The sequence below is a fragment of the Pleurodeles waltl genome, chromosome 6 (genome assembly GCF_031143425.1).
Source record: "Pleurodeles waltl isolate 20211129_DDA chromosome 6, aPleWal1.hap1.20221129, whole genome shotgun sequence".
NCBI lineage: Eukaryota > Metazoa > Chordata > Amphibia > Caudata > Salamandridae > Pleurodeles > Pleurodeles waltl.
This window is the reverse complement of record NC_090445.1, coordinates 839,576,243-839,596,391: the sequence shown is the minus strand read 5'-3', so window position 1 is coordinate 839,596,391 and position 20,149 is coordinate 839,576,243. Positions and strand designations below refer to the sequence as shown.

At 47.8% G+C, this 20,149-nt stretch overlaps 1 protein-coding gene across 4 annotated transcripts in view; it reads right to left on the bottom strand.

The window, feature by feature from the left end:
- The window catches only part of LSR (lipolysis stimulated lipoprotein receptor), a 225,389-nt gene that overhangs the window by 40,094 nt on the left and 165,146 nt on the right, over positions 1-20,149 (bottom strand). The window lies entirely within an intron of this gene.

Genomic DNA, 20,149 nt, shown 5'->3' with positions numbered 1-20,149 from the left:
AGTTCCTGCAGGGGGAGGTGAGAAGCACCTCCACCCAGTACAGGCTTGGTTACTAGCCACAGAGTGACAAAGGCGCTCTCCCCATGTGGCCAGCAACATGTCTGGTGTGTGGCAGGCTGGCAAAACTAGTCAGCCCACACTGGAAGTCGGGTATATTTTCAGGGGCAATCTCTAAGATGCCCTCTGGGGTGTATTTCACAATAAAATGTACACTGGCATCAGTGTGTATTTATTGTACTGAGAAGTTTGATACCAAACTTCCCAGTTTTCAGTGTAGCCTTTATGGTGGTGTGGAGTTTGTGTATGACAGACTCCCAGACCATATACTCTTATGGCTACCCTGCACTTACAATGTCTAAGGTTTTGCTTAGACACTGTAGGGGCATAGTGCTCATGCACCTATGCCCTCACCTGTGGGATAGTGCACTCTGTAAGGCCTGCTAGAGGGTTGACTTATCTATGCCATAGGCAGTGTGAGGTTGGCATGGCACCCTGAGGGGCGTGCCATGTCGACTTAGTCATTTTCTCCCCACCAGCACACACAAGCTGGCAAGCAGTGTGTCTGTGCTGAGTGAGGGGTCCCCAGGGTGACATACGACATGCTGCAGCCCTTAGAGACCTTCCCTGGCATCAGGGCCCTTGGTACCAGGGGTACCAGTTACAAGGGACTTACCTGGATGCTAGGGTGTGCCAATTGTGGAGACAAAGGTACAGTTTTAGGGAATGAACAATGGTGCTGGGGCCTGTTTAGCAGGCCTCAGCACACTTTCAAATCATAACTTGGCATCAGCAAAGGAAAAAAGTCAGGGGGTAACCATGCCAAGGAGGCATTTCCTTACACCCCCCCTCCCCCCCCAAACGAAAGAGTATGAGACTAACCTTTCCCAAGAGAGTCTTCATTTTCGAAGTGGAAGAACCTGGAAAGGCCATCTGCATTGGCATAGGCAGTCCCAGGTCTGTGTTCCACTATAAAGTCCATTACCTGTAGGGAGATGGACTACCTCAACAGTTTTGGATTTTCACCTTTCATTTGCATTAGCCATCTGAGAGGTCTGTGGTCAGTTTGAACTACAAAGTGAGTACCAAAGAGGTATGGTCTCAGCTTCTTCAGGGACCTAACAACAGCAAAGCCTCCCTCTCAATGGCACTCCAACGCTGTTCCCTGAGGAGTAACCTCCTGCTAATGAAAGCAACAGGCTGGTCAAGGCCATCATCATTTGTTTGGGACAGAACTGCCCCTATCCCATGTTCAGAGGCATCAGTCTGCACAATGAACTGCTTGGAGTAATCTGGAGCTTTTAGAACTGGTGCTGTGCACATTGCTTGTTTCAGGGTGTCAAAGGCCTGTTGCCATTCTACAGTCCAGTTTACCTTCTTAGGCATTTTCTTGGAGGTAAGTTCTGTGAGGGGTGTCACTATTGATCCATATCCCTTCACAAACCTCCTTTAGTAGCCAGTCAAGCCAAGGAATGCCCTGACTGGAGTCTGGGTTTTGGAGCTACCCAGTCCAGAATAGTCTGGATCTTGGGTTGGAGTGGCTGAACTTGGCCTCCACCTACAAGGTGTCCCAAGTAAACCACAGTATCCTGCCCTATCTGACATTTGGATGCCTTGATAGAGAGGCCTGCTGCTTGCAGGGCCTTCAAATCCTTCTTCAGGTGGACCAGGTGATCCTGCCAGCTGGCGCTAAAGACAGCAATATCGTCAAGATAATCTGCACTAAAGGACTCCAAGCCAGCAAGGACTTGATCCACCAACCTTTGGAAGGTGGCAGGGGCATTCTTTAAGCCAAATGGCATTACAGTAAACGATAAAGCCCATCAGGTGTGGAGAATGCTGTCTTTTCTTTTGCTCCTGGTGCCATTTTGATTTGCCAGTACCCTGCTATCAAGTCAAAGGTACTTAAGTATCTGGCAGCACCTAGTCTGTCAATCAACTCATCTGCCCTTGGAATGGGATGGGCATCTGTCTTGGTGACAGAATTAAGTCCTCTGTAGTCCATGCAAAACCTCATCTCTCTCTTACCATCTTTGGTGTGAGGTTTGAGGACTAAGACCACTGGGCTAGCCCAGGGGCTGTCAGAGTGCTCAATGACTCCCAATTCCAGCATCTTGTGGACTTTCACCTTGATGCTTTACTTAACTTGGTCAAAATGTCTGAAAGTGTTGTTTTTGACAGGCATGCTGTCTCCTGTGTCCACATCAGGGGTACACAGGTGTGTCTGACCAGGGGTTAGGGAAAAGAGCTCAGCAAACTGTTGTAAGACTTTCCTACAGTCAGCTTGCTGTTGGCCAGAGAGGGCGTCTGAATAGATCACTCCATCTACTGAGCCATCTTTAGGGTTAGTGGAGAGGGGATCAGGGAGAGGTTCACTCTCAGCTTCCTGGTCCTCATCTGTCACCATCAACAGATTCACATCTGCCCTGTCATGAAAGAGTTTGAGGCGGTTCACATGGATCACCCTTTTGGGGGTCCTGTAGTGCCTAGGTCTACCAGGTAGGTGCCCTGACTCTTTCTCTATAGCACTGGGTAAGGGCAACTCCATCTGTCCTGAAGAGCCCTTGGAGCCACAGGCTCCAGAACCAAGACTTTCTGCCCTGGCTGAAATTCAACCATAGCAGCCTTTTGGTCATACCACATCTTCTGGAGCTGTTGGCTGGCCTCAAGGTTTTTACTTGCCTTTTCCATGTAATCGGCCATCCTGGAACATAGGCCTAGTACATAGTCCACTATATCTTGTTTAGGCTCATGGAGAGGTCTCTCCCAGCCTTCTTTAACAAGAGCTAGTGGTCCCCTTACAGGATGGCCAAACAGAAGTTCAAAGGGGGAAACCCTACTCCCTTCTGAGGCACCTCTCTGTAGGCGAAAAGCAGACCTGGCAAGAGGACATCCCATCTCCTTTTGAGCTTTTCAGGGAGCCCCATGATCATGTTTTTCAATGTCTTGTTAAATCTTTCTACAAGACCATTGGTTTGTGGATGGTATGGTGTGGTTAAATTGTAACCACATTACAATTTGTAACACACTCATTCCACATGTGTTTCAGGTATGCTGACATGAAGTTGGTACCCCTCCTTAGGAAATCCCACTCTGGTAAAGATACCAATGAGTGCTTTAGCTACTGCAGGGGCAGTAGTGGACCTACAGGAATTGCTTCAGGGTACCTAGTGGCATGATCCACTACCACTAGGATATACTGGTTCCCTGAGGCTGTGGGAGGTTCAAGTGGACTCACTATGTCCACACCCACTCTTTCAAAGGGGACCTCCACCACTGGAAGTGGAATGAGGCGGACCTTTGGATGGCCACCTGTCTTACCACTGGCTTGACTGGTGGCACAGGAGACACAAAACTCCTTTACTTTCTGGGATATGTTGGGCCAATAGAAATGGTTGACTAACATCTCCCAAGTCTTGGTTTGTCCCAAATGCCCAGCAAGTGGAATATCATGGGCTAAGGTCAGAATGGACCTCCTAAACTCCTGAGGCACTACCACTCTCCTAGTGGCACCAGGTTTGGGATCTCTTGCCTCAGTGTAGAGGAGTCCATCTTCCCAATAGACCCTATGTGTTCCAGTGATTTTCCCTTTGGTCTCTTCAGCAGCTTGCTGCCTAAGGCCTTCAAGAGAGGGACAGGTTTCTTGCCCCTTACACAACTGTTCCCTTGTGGGTCCCCCTGGGCCTAAGAGTTCAACCTGATAAGGTTACAACTCCATGGGCTCAGTTCCCTCAGAGGGCAGAACTTCTTCCTGGGCAGAGAGGTTCTTTTTCTTTTGTTGTGTTGAAGCTCCCCAGTCTTCTTTCCTTTTCTCTTGGAGGGTTGGGCCATTATTCCAGGTTCCAACACCACTTTTTCACCCTGAGCTTTGCACTGTGCCCTTGTCTTGACACACACCAGTTCAGGGATACCCAGCATGGCTGCATGGGTTTTGAGTTCTACCTCAGCCCATGCTGATGACTCCAGGTCATTTCCAAGCAAGCAAACAGTCTATAAGGATATTTGAGGAGTCTACCAACTGTTTCAGGCCAGTGACCCCTCCCCATTCTAAAGTTACCATAGCCATGGGATGTACTTTAGACTGATTGTCAGCATTGGCGACTGGATAAGTTTGTCCAGTCAGGTATTGTCCTGGGGAAACCAGTTTGTATGTCACCATTGTGACACTGGCACCTGTATCCCTCAGGCCTTCTACACTAGCCCCATTAATTAAGAGATGCTGCCTGTACTTTTGCATATTAGGGGGTCAGGCAGCCAGTGTGGCTAAGTGAACCCCACCCTCAGAAACTAATGTAGCTTCAATGTGAACCCTGATTTGCTCTGGGCACACAATCCCACCTGGAGACTGGCTATTCCAGTGCTAATTGGAGTAGTAGTGGAAGTGGAACCTTTCTTGGGACAGGCCTTGTCTCCAGTTTGGTGTCCCTGCTGATTACAGCTACGACACCAGGCCTTTTTGGGGTCAAAGTTTTTACCCTTGTACCCAAAATTGGATTGTGAAGAGGCTTTGGATCCTCCCTCCTGTGCAGGTTTTTGAGGGCCTGTAGAAGACTCTTTACTTTTACCCTTGGATGTCTCAACACTCTTCCCCTGGGGAGTCCTTGTGACCCCTTTCTTTTGGTCACCCTAGTCTTGACCCAATGGTCTGCCTTGTTTCCCAATTCTTGGGGAGAAATTGGACCTAGGTCTACCAGATGCTGATGCAGTTTATCATTGAAACAATTACTTAACAGGTGTTCTTTCACAAATAAATTGTACAGCCCATCATAATCATTTACACCACTGCCATTAATCCAACCATCCAGTGTTTTGACTGAGAAGTAAACAAAATCAACCCAGGTCTGGCTCGAAGATTTTTTAGCCCCCCTGAACCTAATCCTGTACTCCTCAGTTGAGAATCCAGAGCCCTCAATCAAGGTAGCCTTCATGAGGTCATAGGATTCTGCATCTTTTCCAGAGAGTGTGAGGAGTCTATCCCTACACTTTCCAGTGAACATTTCCTAAAGGAGAGCACCCCAGTGAGATCCGTTTACTTTTCTGGTTGCACAAGCCCTCTCAAAAGCTGTGAACCATTTGGTGATGTCATCACCATCTTCATATTTAGTTACAATCCCTTTGGGGATTTTTAGCATGCCAGGAGTATCTCTGACCCTATTTAAATTGCTGCCACCATTGATGGGACCTAAGCCCATCTCTTGCCTTTCCCTTTCTATGGCTAGGAGCTGTCACTCCAAAGCCAATCTTTTGGCCATCTTCATATTGAGACTGCTCTCAATGCTTCTAGAGCTGTTGGACTCTCCTGTGAGAGGAGCACATCTCTGACTATCACTTCTGGAGTCAGGGATGGAGAAACCCTGGGCTCCCTATCTAGGACTGGAGGTGGGAAGTCCTCCAAATCACTAGTGTCCCCCTCTGTGAGGGCATCATCAGAGGGGTTGTTTTCAGCAAACTCTGCCAAAAGCTCCCGGAGCTGTACTTTGGTAGGGTTTGAACCAGTTTTTATCTTTTTGATTTTGCAGAGAGACCTTAACTCTGACATCCTAAGATGCAGGTAAGGGGTGAGGTTTGGTTCCACCACCATCTCTTCTGCAGCAGACATTTTGTTTCTGAAAGTTGGAATACTTTTCAAGAATCTAAAACTATCTCTAGAACTTAATCCAAACTTTTACAAAACCTTTAGACTCTAAAAGAAATACTAACAGGGACTAACACAAGGCCCTAGCAGGACTTTTACAAATTTAGAAAAATAGCTAAAATTTAAAAAATCAGTTTCTAATGACAATTTTTGGGATTTAGTCATGTGATCAGGTATTGGCTGAGTAGTCCAGCAAATGCAAAGTCTTGTACCCCACCGCTGATCCACCAATGTAGGAAGTTGGCTCTGTATGTACCATTTCAAAGTAAGAAATAGCATGCACAGAGTCCAAGGGTTTCCCTTAGAGGTAAGATAGTGGCATAAAGAGATAATTCTAATGCTCTATTTTGTGGTAGTGTGGTCGAGCAGTAGGCTTATGAGAGGGTAGTGTTAAGCATTTGTTGTACACACACAGGCAATAAATGAGGGACACACACTCAGACAATTCCAGGCCAATAAGTTTTTATATAGAAAAATATATTTTCGTAGTTTATTTTAAGAACCACAGGTTCAAGATTTAAGATTTACAAACAATACTTTAAATGAAAGGTATTTCACTCAGGTATCTTAGGAACTTTGAATCATCACAATAGCATGTACAGTTTTGGCAAAAATGGCAACAAGCTATTTTAAAATTGGACACAGTGCAAAAATCAACAGTTCCTGGGGGAGGTATGTATTTGTTAGGTTCACAGGTAAGTAAAGCACTTACAGGGTTAAAAGTTGGGTCCAAGGTAGCCCACCGTTGGGGGTTCAAGGCAACCCCAAAGTTACCACACCAGCAGCTCAGGGCCGGTCATGTGCAGAGGTCAAAGTGGTGCCCAAAACACATAGGCTTCAATGGAAATAGGGGTGCCCCAGTTCTGGTCTGCTAGCAGGTAAGTACCCGTGACTTCGGAGGGCAGACCAGGGGGGTTTTGCAGGGCACGGGGAGGGGGTGGGGGGACACAAGCAGGCACAGAAAGTACACCCTCAGGGGCACAGGGGCAGCCGGTTGCAGAGTGCAAACAGGTGTCAGGTTTGCAATAGGATTCAATGGGAGACCCAGGGGTCTCTTCAGCGATGCAGGCAGGCAAAGGGTGGGGGGGGGGGGCTCCTCGGGGTAGCCACCACCTGGGCTAGGAAGAGGGCCACTTGGGGGGTCGGTCCTGCACTGGAGTTCGGTTCCTTCAGGTCCTGAGGGCTGCGGGTGCAGTGTCTTTACCAGGCGTCTGGTTCCTTGAAGCAGGTAGTCGCGGTCAGGGGGAGCCTCTTGATTCCCTCTGCAGGCGTCGCTGTGGGGATCAGGGGGGGTCAACTCTGGCTACTCACGGGCTCGCAGTCACCGGGGAGTCCTCCCTGTAGAGTTAGTTTTCCGCAGGTCGAACCGCGGGCGTCGGGTGCAGAGTGGAAACTCTCACACTTCCGGCGGGAAACATGTGGTCTTTAAAAGTTGCTTCTTTGTTGCAAAGTTGCAGTTTCTGTGGAACAGGACCGCTGTCCTCAGGAGTTTCTTGGTCCTTTTAGATGTAGGGTAGTCCTCTGAGGCTCCAGAGGTCGCTGGACCCTGGGGGATGCGTCGCTGTTGAAGTTTTTCTTGAAGTGGGGAGACAGGCCGGTAGGGCTGGGGCCAAAGCAGTTGGCGTCTCCCACTTCTCTGCAGGGCTTCAGGTCAGGAGTCCTTCTTCGTCTTCAGGTTGCAGGAATCTATCTTTCTAGGTTCTGGGGGCCCCTAAATACTCAATTTAGGGGTGTGTTTAGGTCTGGGAGGATAGTAGCCATTGGCTACTAGCCCTGAGGGTGGCTACACCCTCGTTGTGCCTCCTCCCTGTGGGGTGGGGGGCACATCCCTAATCCTATTGGTGGAATCCTCCATCTGCAAGATGGAGGGTTTCTAAAAGTCAGAGTCACCTCAGCTCAGGACACCTTAGGGGTTGTCCTGACTGGCCAGTGACTCCTTGTTTTTCTCATTATCTCCTCCGGCCTTGCTGCCAAAAGTGGGGGCAGTGGCCCGAGGGGCGGGTATCTCCACTAGCTGGGATGCCCTGTGGCGGTGTAACAAAGGGGTGAGCCTTTGAGGCTCACCGCCAGGTGTTACAGTTCCTGCAGGGGGAGGTGTGAAGCACCTCCACCCAGTACATTTGTTACTGGCCACAGAGTAACAAAGGCACACTCCCCATGTGGCCAGCAACATGTCTGGTGTGTGGCAGGCTGGCAAAACTAGTCAGCACACACTGGAAGTCGGGTATCTTTTCAGGGGGCATCTCTAAGATGCCCTCTGGGTGTATTTCACAATAAAATGTACACTGGCATCAGTGTGCATTTATTGTGCTGAGAAGTTTGATCCCAACCTTCCCAGTTTTCAGTGTAGCCATTATGGTGCTCTGGAGTTGGTGTATGACAGACTCCCAGACCATATGCTCTTATGGCTACCCTGCACTTACAATGTCTAAGGTTTTGCTTAGACACTGTAGGGCAGTGGTCTTCAAACTTTTTAATGCCGCGCCCCCCCAGTTGAAAAATAAAAATCATTGGGCCCCCCCTCAGAATTTTTCACAATCATTTTAGAAAGATGGTAATGTTTAAATAGGTCTAAACCTATTTAAACATTGCAGTTAAGTACTGTTACCGTTTTAAAACTACAATAACATGCTTCTGCTTAAAACAAAGGCATGTAACCTGTATAATATTTCTTTTGGCCAGAGTTTGGCGCCCCCCCTGGGATCTCTTGAGGCCCCCCAAGGGGGGCCCGCCCCCCAGTTTGAAGACCTCTGCTGTAGGGGCATAGTGCTCATGCACCTATGCCCTCACCTGTGGTATAGTGCACCCTGCCTTAGGGCTGTAAGGCCTGCTAGAGGGGTGACTTACCTATGCCATAGGCAGTGTGAGGTTGGCATGGCACTCTGAGGGGAGTGCCATGTCGACTTAGTCATTTTCTCCTCACCAGCGCACACAAGCTGGCAAGCAGTGTGCATGTGCTGAGTGAGGGGTCCCCAGGGTGGCATAAGACATGCTGCAGCCCTTAGAGACCTTCCCTGGCATCAGGGCCCTTGGGACCAGGGATATCAGTTACAAGGGACTTACTTGAATGCCAGGGTGTGGCAATTGTGGAGACAAAGGTACAGTTTAGGGAAAGAACACTGGTGCTGGGGCCTGATTAGCAGGCCTCCGCACACTTTCAAATCATAACTTGGTATCAGCATAGGCAAAAAGTCAGGGGGTAACCATGCCAAGGAGGCATTTCCTTACACTCACCATTCTGCTTCTGTTATTTTTCATTGTCAATCATTGCAGCACACACATTTTATTGTAGAGTGCAGTCTTTTCAATACATTTATTGGAAGCTATCCTGCATCTTCTTCAATGCCTGTGTGTGTCTAAGAGACTTATTTCTAACAAGAGAAAAGTGAGTATGATTTTGTAGGTAAGTGCCACTGCTGGCATGGTTACCCCCCAACTTTTTGGCTAGTGTTGATGCCAACTTTGAAAGTGTGCTGGGATCCTGCTAACCAAGCCCCAGCACCAGTGTTCTTTCCTAAAACCTATACCGTTATTTCCACAATTGGTAAAACTCTGGCACACAGTTAAGTCCCTTGTAAAAGGGACCCGTAGTACCAGGGACCCTGTGGCCAGGGAAGGTTCTCAAGGGCTGCAGCGTGTATTATGCCACCCTGGGGGACCCCTCGCCAAGCACATGTACACTGCCTATGCCGCCTGTGTGCGCTGGTGGGGAGAAAAAGAAAGTCGATATGGCACTCTTCTCAGGGTGCTATGCGTACAAACCACTGCAGTGGAATAGGTAAATCACTCCTTTAGCAGGCCTTACAGCCCAAGGGCAGGGTGCACTATACTCCAGGTGAGGGAATAGCTGCATGAGCAATATGATCCTAGAGTGTCTAAGTCCAATCTTAGACATTGTAAATGCAGTGTAGCCATATGGAGTATATAGTATGGGAGTTTGTCATTACAAACCCCACAGTTCCATAATGGCTTCACTGAATACTGGGAAGTTTGATAAACTTTTCAGTACAATAAACCCCCACTGATGCCAGTGTAGGATTTATTTTAAAAAATCTTAGAGATGTCCCCTGTATGTTAGCCAAACAGCTAGTGTAGGACTGACCGGACTGTGCCAACATGCCACTTTCAGACAAGTGTCTAACCACATGGGGTGAGAGCCTTTGTAGTCTCGGTGGTCAGAAACTAAGCCTGTCCTGGGTGGAGGTGCTTCAGACCTACCCTCTAGAGGAACTGTAACACCTGGTGGTGAGCCTCAAAGACTCAAGCCTTGGATTCCAGCAAGAGAATTTGCCTGCCCCCCGGACCAAGCCCTACTTTTGGCAGCAAGTCCGGCGGGAAAATTGGGAAAACAGAGAGGACTGGGACCAATAGGGATAGGAATGTGCTCCCCTCCCCAAAGGGAGTAGACACAAAGAGGGTGTAGCCACCCTTAGGGACAGTAGCCACTGGCTACTGCCCTCTGACCCCTATAACGCCCATAAATCTTGTATTTAAGGGCTTCACTGAACTCCTCACTAGATTCCTGGCGACCTACAAGAAGAACTGCTTAGCTGAATCCCCCAGCAGAGAAGAAGGAAGATGACAACTGCTTTGGACCAAGCCCTACCGGCCTGTCTCCTGCTTCAAGGAACCAGCAAAAGAACCTGGAAAAGAACAGTGAAGCATCCAGCGGGACCGGCGACCTCTGTCAAGCTCCAGAGGACTGCCCTGTACCCAAAAGAACCAAGATCTCCGAAGGACAGCGGCCACATCTAAAAATAAAACAACTACCAAGGACTCCCACCTCACTCTGGATGCGTGAGTCCTGACCACTCTGCACTTGACGCCCAGGGCTCATGTCCAGGTGGTCCACCCAGCTAGAGGATCCCAAGGCGATTGTGATAAAGTACCCACCCTGGGTTGACCTCTCCACGATGACGCCTGCAGAGGGAATCCCGAGGACCCCCTCTGGACCGCGAAGCTCCGGACGAAGATAGCCGACGCATAAAGGTACTCTGCACCCACAGCCCCCCAGGTCTTGAAGAACCCGACCTCCGGTGCAGCAACGTTCAGCAGACGGCCCTCCTCCCTGTCCAGCCTATGGTCTGCCCAAGACAACCCCCTGGACCTCGCCTGCAGCCTCTGAGTGACCCCCAGGGTCTCCTCATTGACCAGCATTGGAAACCCAACGTCTTGTTTGCACCCTGCACCGAGCTGCCACAGTGCCGCTGAGGGTGTGTGTTTGGTGCCTACTTGTGGCCCCTCCAGTGCTCCTCTAATCGTCCCTGGTCTGCCTTCCGAGCCACAGATAATTACCTGTAGGCAGACCGGATCAAGAGTATCCCCGGTCTCCATAGGAGCCCACGTTAAATTTGCTCACATCTGACGTCTGCACTCGGCCGGCCCTGTGTTGCTGGTGGTGGGTGTTTGAGGTTAACTTGAACCCAGACCGGTGGACTTCCTAAAACCCTGAGATTGAAACTGTAAGTGTTGTACTTACCTGCAAATCGAACTAACATTTCTTCCCCCCAGGAACTGTTCTGAAAATTGCACTGTGCCCATTTTTAAAAACCGATCATTCCCAATAATTCAAAAACTGTATAACTTATCGATTTCAAACAAACTACTGTTGATATATGTGTGAAATACAAAACTAGTGAAGTACTTACCAACAACTTGAATCTTGTCGTTCTAAGAATAAATTAAGAAAATATATATTTTTTTCTATATAAAAATCCATTGGTCTGGAGTTGTCATCGAGTGTGTGCTTCTATTGTCTGTGTGTGTACAACAAATGCTTTGCACTACCCTCTGACAAGCCTAACTGCTCGACCACACTACAACAAAAGAGAGCATCAGTATTATCTACTGTAGCGTCTGGGGAACCCTTGGACTCTATGCACACTATGGGGGTCATTATGACCCTGGCAGTCCTGCACCACCACGCTGGCGGCCAGGCCGCCGACAGTGTGGCGGTGCAGGACCGCAAAATTATAAAAATGGAAGTGAACTAGCTGTATTGCACCCAGTTCAACACCTGTACCGCCAGGGGGTAGGACTGCCTGTCCGAAGGTTGACCACCTTTGACCCGGCGGTACGCCTGACACTGCCCGCAGTACTGTGACCATCCTTACCGTTAGGGATTCCATGGCGGAAGCCCCACCACAGAATCCCTGGCGGTAACAATACTGGTGACAGGGATGCTCATTCCTGTAGCCACTGCAGGACTCCCCAACTCCCCCCTCCGTGTAGGACCCTCCCCCCACCCTCATCAGAAGGCCCCACCTCCCCAAGCAGTGACACCCCCCCCCCCTGATCCCCATTCGTAACCCCCCTCCCCCAATTCGGAACCCCCCCTCACCTCCCCTCCCCGTACATCCACGCAGGCACACATCACACATAAATACGTGCACACATACACGCGCTCATTCACACACACATTCACACACAGCCACAAAGCCATCCCCGCATACCAGCATTCACAGACACACACACACTCACGACACCCCCTTCCAGTCACACACACACCCCCATTCACACACACAACACTCAACACCCCCCCCCCCCCTGTCGGTCGATCACCTCCTCTGGTGGTCATGGTGGTCGTCTGGGAGGGAACGGGTCCATGGTGCTTGCTCCGCCGCCAGCATCCCGCCAACACAACACCGCCACGCCTATTACTAAGTTGTAATAGGCGTGGCGGTGTTGTGTTGACGTGGCGGTGACAGCGGAGCAACCTCCACTGCACCGCCAACCGCCAGTATGGCTGCTGTCCGCTCTCTGCCCAATTTATGGCAGAGAGCCGCCAGCAGTCATAATTTGGCGGTCTGATGACCATCATCACTGGCAGTCTTGTGGCTGGCGGGACTTCGGCAGTCTACGTTGGAGACTGCTGAATACATAATGAGGGCCTATATCTCATTTTGATATAGTATATACAGAGACAGCTTCCTACAGATTTGTTACACTGCAACTTCCCTGTGAGGTCTCCAGAGTCCATGTGCTAGGCTGCCAGAAATCACCTTTTACTACTTAGGGTTTGGGTGAGGTGCTGCTAGAGAGCTGGAGAGGTTTGGACCGACAGCTTCCAACTGGCGTAGGAGTGACTCAGACCCCTACAAACAGAAGGGTTGCCGCCCCTAATCCAGCAGTCTCCCTGAGAGGCGAGAGTCATTTACAATACCATTCCCCAAGGCTTGCCTTTAATAAATGGAGTGGAGGGGGCACCCAGTCCCCCTCCCCTGGCAAATTTCAGCCCCAGGGACTCCATCCCACATGGCCAGGCCCTATATTTATTTTTCTATTTTTGGGGAGGGGGCCGTGCTGCCCCCCCTCCCCTGGCCGATCTCTGCCCTGGGAACCCCATCTCCTGGTGTCAGGCCTTCAAATAATTTTTGGGTGAGCAGATGGGCCCCCTCCCCAGGCTGATTTTTGCCTTGGGCACCACATCCCCTGGGGCCCATAATCATTCGATGGGGGAGGGAGGCCACGAGCCACTCCCTATGCCGATTTTGGTCCCGGGGACCTCATCCCACAGGGCCCAGCCATCTCTCCTGCCACAAGAGCTATGGGGTCAGAGTGTCCCTACCCTGACCCCTTTTCTTTTTTTTTCCAAATGTTTTTTTTTTTTTTCATCTTTTTTTCTGGGACTCGGCTGAAGTAGAGTCCCAAGATGGTTGCCAACACTTCCTGGTTTAAGTGTTGGAAGCCAATCAGAAACTAGAAAGTCCTGCAGGACTGAACAGGAAAAGTACCCCTCTCTACCAACCTGACTGTCCAGGCAGTAGTGTTTGGTGAATGCGTGCAAGGATGCCCACGTTGCCGACTGACAGATATCAAGGACTTGACCTCCATGCTAACTCATTTGTCGCAGCTGTAGTTCGAATAGAATATGTAAGCAAACCCTCAGGGGGTTTATTTTTGGGCAGTGCATAGCAGATCTTAATGCAGAGAATGACCCATCTGGAGATGGTCTGTTTCTGCACTGCCAGACCTTTATTTGCACCCACATAACATACAAGGAGTTGATCATCCACCCACAACTCTTTTGTACAATCAAGGAAAACGCCACTTCTCTTTTTGTGTTCAGGCAGTGGAGTCTCTCCTCTTTCTTAGAAGGATTGGGGGTGGTTCGGAAAAAGTAGGCAAGGTGATGGATTGGCCTACATGAAAGGGCGTAACCACTTTTGGCAATAAAGAGGCCCTATTGCGAAGCACCACTTTGTTAGGAGAGATGGAAGAGTAAGGCGGCTTAGATGACAATGCCTGCAGCTTACTCACCTTGCGGGCAGATGTAATGGCCACAAGAAAGGTGATTGTGAAAGTGGGAACCCTGAGAGCACAATTGTGGAGAGGCGCGAAAGGAACGCACATCAGAAATGCCAAAACCAAATTCAAATCCCACTGGGGCATAATGAATGGGGATGGAGGAAACATATGAGTAAGGCCTTTAAGGAACCTATTTACAATAGGGGGTTTACACAAAGAAGGTTGATCAAGCAACCTAAAAAAAAAAAAAGCAGACATTGCAGACAAATAACCTTTGAGAGCACCGCTAGCAAAGAAAGTATAAACAGAACCTCAGAGAGAGGGGCAGAAAGGAGGTGGGGGGAGAGGGTTCAGACATCTCTGTTCACCATGCCACAAATTTCTTCCAACTACAGTAGTATACCATTTTGGTGGAGGGACACCTGGCTGCCAAGATAACATTACAGACTTTGGGCGGAAGGTCAAAAGCGGTCAACAGCCGCCACTCATCTAGACACAAGCAGGCAGAGAGCAATTGCTGCTTTGGAAACTTCAACACGCAACACTGCTGGCATTGCATGTTCTCTGTTGAGGTGAACTGATCTAACCAAGGCTCTCCCCATTGCTGAAAGAGACCTTGTGCCACCTCCGGATGGAGACACCATTTGTGATCCGGGAGACATTTTGGGCTGAGTTGGTCCGCTCTAGCGTTCAGAGAGCCTGCCAGATGTTGACCCACCAGGGATATACCCTGCTGTTTCAGCCACGTCCAGAAGCACAGTCTCCTCACAAAGTGTCCACGACCCAAACCAGCCCTGCTTGTTGCAGTACCACATGACAGTGGTTTTGGCCACAAAAATCTGCACCATCTTTCCCTTTACTGAGGGAAGGAATGCTTTCAATGTTAGCCAGGTTGATGTGGAGTGCGGACTCCACCAGAGACCAGATGCCTCTGATCTCTACCTCTCCCAGATGGCCGCCCCTTCCCAGAAGTGGCTCTAGCCAGAACCATGGCATAGACACAGATTATTCAGAGGCCGGGCCAGGAGGACAGAAAAGGGCAGTCTCTATAGAGGTGCCTAATCCACTAGCATCCTGCAAGTCCTCATACCAACTGCTGTCAGAAGAGGGCTGAGCAAACTCATCACCTTGTTCCTGGTCATCAAAATATGTGCCCAAAAGCCAATGTAAGAAATTAGGTATTTCTGGTGATAAAGGAAGAACAGATCTGTCAGTCGTTTTTGGTTTTGTAGTTGGTAGATTTCCTACTGGCATCAAGTCGGAAAGGATTATTGGGGCCACCTCTTCGGGTGGTGAAGTCGACATGCCTGGGTCACAGCGGGTATGGAATCTGAGGGCTGCGTCAGTACTAGAGCCAAAGGTGGAAGAGGGTTCAGCAGGTGCTGAAGGTGAGCCCACCAATGGTAATCAAGGTGGAGTGCCTCTTGACTCCATGGGGCTCAAAGATGCACCAGAGAGAGTCAGGTGGGAACCGAAGACCCGGAGTGTAGCGGAGTGAAATGCTTTGATTTGCATGAAGTGGCTGAAGGCCTTGGAAACGGAGGTTGTGCTGAAACCAGCTGTGGAATCAGCTCCAAAGTCAGCCGACTTCAGAAGCGGGAATGAGATGGTTGGCACCGCCCAGGGCTTCATCAGAGCAATGAAAAGGAGCTGAACACTGCTTTGACTGCTTATGTTTTTTATGCTTACCGGAGTATTTAGAGCATGACTAAGACCAGCCTTGAGAGCAGCTTATGTCAGCCCCGGAAACAAGAGTGGGATCAGAAACAAACCTTTGCCTTGGAGCCGTCCCAAGGCTATGTCTTCTTGTGCTTGGTGACAAAACAAATTCACCTTGCGTTCCTGGATGTACTTCAGGCTCATCAATGAGCAGTCCCCGCAGGTCTTGGACCACAGTCAAATCGGTAAAGGATCCGTCACAGACATCTGTCTGCGACAGTTTTGAAGGGTTGGAAACCTGTCTTGGGGGTGACATGACTTTGCACACTGTTAAAATTTTTAAGAACATTCTTTGAGAAAAAGTCACTACAAAATAGTCTCAGAGACATGAGAAGCTTTGGATCTGCGAAGAGAGGTGCAGAAAGAACAGAACTGACAGCGCTCTGGAATGATGCATTCACAGGCTACACCCGTCACATCCGGAGTGAAACCATGTCAGTGTGGAGACGCACCTTACGGCGTGCATATGCACTGCTGGTAAATTTCTGGATCCACTCTAACTCCTGGGAAATATTCAAAAGGTGGGGAATCTGCAGCCAGCAGTCTATCAGAATTTGCAGACAGGGCAGGGTGTTTGGTTTGCTGAAGCTTACCACTTTCCACCAAGCCCGTTAATGGAATATTAGACATTAGGTCATACGGGCTACTTAGCCACCTTTACTTGTCTTTATTACCCAAATCTGGTGCCCCTGACCAAAGCACAGAACCACATTTTGCACTTGTGCTGTATGGCAAGACACTCACTTGTTCAATTGTGAGAATAAGGTCTCCATAATGGGTTCAGCACATTTTGAGGCAGAGATAGTGGAAGGCAAGAATTCCTCAGTTCTGCTGATACCCACACACAAACGTCCACTGAATAAGAGTTTTCTCCCCAGTGTGGGGAATAGCCCCATGGTTCTAGAAATGCTGGGTCCTTTATCATGTGGTTAGCCTGATACCAAAGAGAAAATCATAGACATTTTTACCTGATCTGTGCTGGTAGAAAGAGTCAGAAAAAAAGAAGGCGCAGGGAGGGACAAGACAAGTCCCTCTTCCCCCGTATTACAGAAGGGGTCATGGAGGAGTCTTGTTGTTCAGCTGCCTGCAACCCCAACAGCACTGAAGACAATCCTGGTATCTCTGAGCCTACAATTATTGGGTAAGGAGCTTGCGAGCCTGACAATTCCAGGCCACAGACCTGTAGATGGCATAATTCCACCTGCATTTATCACGCTGGGTGAAAGTGTGCCACTTGCAATGAGGGCCTAAGTAGCCTTGGACATCAAGGAAAAGAAGTGGGTCTGCTTAGTTGGTCAGTGCACATAGGATGAAGACATTTAAAATGAGATCTGTGACCTCCTTATCACTAGTGTCATTTGGACTTCCAAATGCTTAGCTTAAAACCTAAACATGGCAAGTTAATTTCACCAAGTATGTGTTTGCTATTCAGCGTTGCAACTATTGGGTGACCACACTAGTTATTTTGAATAAAAAGATACGAAAATACTTAGGGGAACCGCTCAAATAACTTTTGCTTCAAACTTATTCAAGCATCCTACCCGCTCCAATTCAGATATGCTCTCTCTGGTCCAAAGGACACTTTCAAAATTTTACATCACAGAAGAGACCTTCTAGGAGAGTTCCCAGAGCTGCTTGCTCTTATAACAACAAACATGGCATTCCAGTTACGGTTTACATTGTCAAATATGCATCAACAACTCCCCTGCACTTGAAAGATTCGATCCAAAAGGGCCTTGCAGGTATCAACCTGCTGCAGCTAGATTCTGCATGTCATGGAATTCAAGACATGACATGGGACAGATAAGCCTTTGTATGCTTTATGGACAATATTATCAGTGCGGCTGACAAAGGGAACTTGGTCATGTTGATTATGTAGAGCCTCTGTGCAGTATTCGATATGGTGGTCACCCCTCTATCCATCCACAGCTTTAAAATGTGGCTAGGTAAGAAAAGTTATGCTGGAGCATTAATAAATGAGTTGCGTACCTGTAACTCCAGTGTTTTCTTTTACAGATTCATTACCTGTGTCAATCAACTTCTCAATGCTATAAAACAACAATCAACAGTGCTGAAATTGGCTTAGGCTCAAATGGCAGTGTTGGGTTAGTAGAACTTTCACATCATTTGAAACAGCCCAAAATTTGGCCAAAGAGGGGAGCAAGCTGAGCACTCCCCAAAGAGGTCACCATAGCTCCAATTCAGTATGCAAGATTCAATCTAGTGTGTGCGCCTCTCATGAGGGAGGAGAGAAGGCCACATGTGAGACTATAAGAGATACCAAAGGTGGAACATTGGAGTTAAAGTTAAGTAACTAACTGCATCGGCAGCATTCAACCTTTCATAGGGTCACATGCTTGAATTAAAATAGTAAGCAGTACTATACACACACAAAAAATAAAAAAAACAGAAAACAAGCTTCCTTTCATTGAGACCAGTTGTGCAGGACTGTTCACTGCATTAGTCAAGTCATTCCAAGTAGCTGTGCAGCAAATTCCCTAGGGCGATACCGTCACAGTGTCTACTGTTGCAAACATGCCTCTAGTTGGGTGTGCAGTCATATTCATTGATCATTAAGATATGGAAATACCTGGGGCCCCTACCTGCAATTAAAAGCTGCTACTTTATGAGATATGGTAAACTCCAAGGGGGATATTTCAGGCTGAAATGGTGTGCTTTGAAGTGATAATGGTTTTCCTCCACTGAAAACCACACTAACTGCCACATAGTGTCTCCTGTGGTTTGTTTGAATCAGGCTGTAGAATCAACCTGAACTTCCAGGAAGATGAGGAACTACCCATTCGTCTCCCAGAGAACTTGGAGGGCTACCATATAAGGCATTTCATCTTAAGAAATTTTGTTCGAGTTCTTTGAGGTCTAAGATTTGTCACCACCTCCCAGTCTTCTAACGTAAAATAGAATAAAAGGCTTTGGGGGGCTTTGACAATGAGGAGCTCCACATGAAGCTCCTGGAGAATGTGTTCCTTTGAAGGTGGGCTACAATGCAGTTTCTGCAGGAATTCTAGGACAGAACCAGTCTATAAAATTTGAAATGCCAGGATGTTGATGTTCTGGTTTTCCACTGAGGCACAATGTGGGAAGCCACACAATCCTACCAAGGTCTCAGTAGAAGCAGCACTGAGGAGTGAGCCAGGCCCATTTCCATCCTAGCTAGTACAGCAGATCTGTTTCTTTCCTGGTCTGAGTTATTGGCATGCTTTCTGCAGTTCTACCCTGCTTGACGCATACTCAAACTTTCTGCATAGAAATAACTATCTCTATTGATTGCCTTAGGATGGGGAGTCTCCTTCACAGACTGGAGATCTTCTTGTGCCTAAAAAGGAAGTAAGGTGTCTGAACTGTCTGACAGCAGGCAGAGTATATCAATTTTAATAAACTGCATTGCTTGGTTCGCGTGTTTCTCAAAATGATTTGTCTGTCAAAAAACATAGCAAGGATCCTGCTCTGCAACACCCTAATTTCCTCAAACAAGAACTCCAGGTAACTGAAAGACAAACATACTGGAGTCATCTATAACCACATCTATTTTCTCCACCGAGACATTCACTTTCCTTTACTACAGGCTCCGTTTCACTTCATCAGTTTACTGGAATGAGGTAGATAAATGGTGAGATATTATTACACATTTGTCAATTGTAATGCCCCAGAATCACCGTCATATGACACATTCTTTGTGATTTTCTGCTGATTTACCCCCCCCAATGAATTTCATATAAATGTATATTCATGAACTGACTAGCACATTTTTCCTTAATAAACGCATGCTGTATTTAGTAGTGAATGTACAGCTATAACGTTTACTTTATGACAGTTTGGGAGAGCATCAATTTAGTCATACATATGTATTATGATTTATACACATGGAATACATGGAAAAAGTCAATGTAGGTGCAACAAAAGTAACATGTTAATTATTGCATTTTACATCAGGAGGCCTACATTTTCCAAAATAATCAGAAACATGTATTTAATGTTGGTATTAAGGAGAGAGGAATCTTGAATTGCCTGGGAGACTTAGATTGTGTGAACTGAAGCCGCTAACATCCTGAGTGAAGACAAAGTCTTAGGAGGTGATGGTGGAAGATGCTGTTGGAATGGCAATGGAGGATAAAAAGGTGGATGAGTTACAAGAATTGTGGCCATAAAGGAAGTGCAAAGTACTGTTGCAGGATTAGTATGTAGCAGATCTGCAACAACAATTGCAAGGTCCTGACAGCTGTGTACATATAAATAGAAACATTTTTATATCAATTATGACATACACCATGAATTTAATGTTGTATTTTACTATTTCTCACTGTGTAAAAAATGTTTAAAAAATCCAAATTATTTGTGAACGTAGTCAGTCTAACAGAGAGTAGCTCATAAAAAGCAATTTTAGAGCTACTCCTTTGAAATGATTAAATCATTTAAGTTATTGATTTTGGCATAAACAGATACATTCCCATTGTTTGTCGTCGAGTTTTAAAACAGTGCAACAGGGTCCAATACCTACTCAGCTTTACTTCTATCCTCAAGTCAAGGATAGGA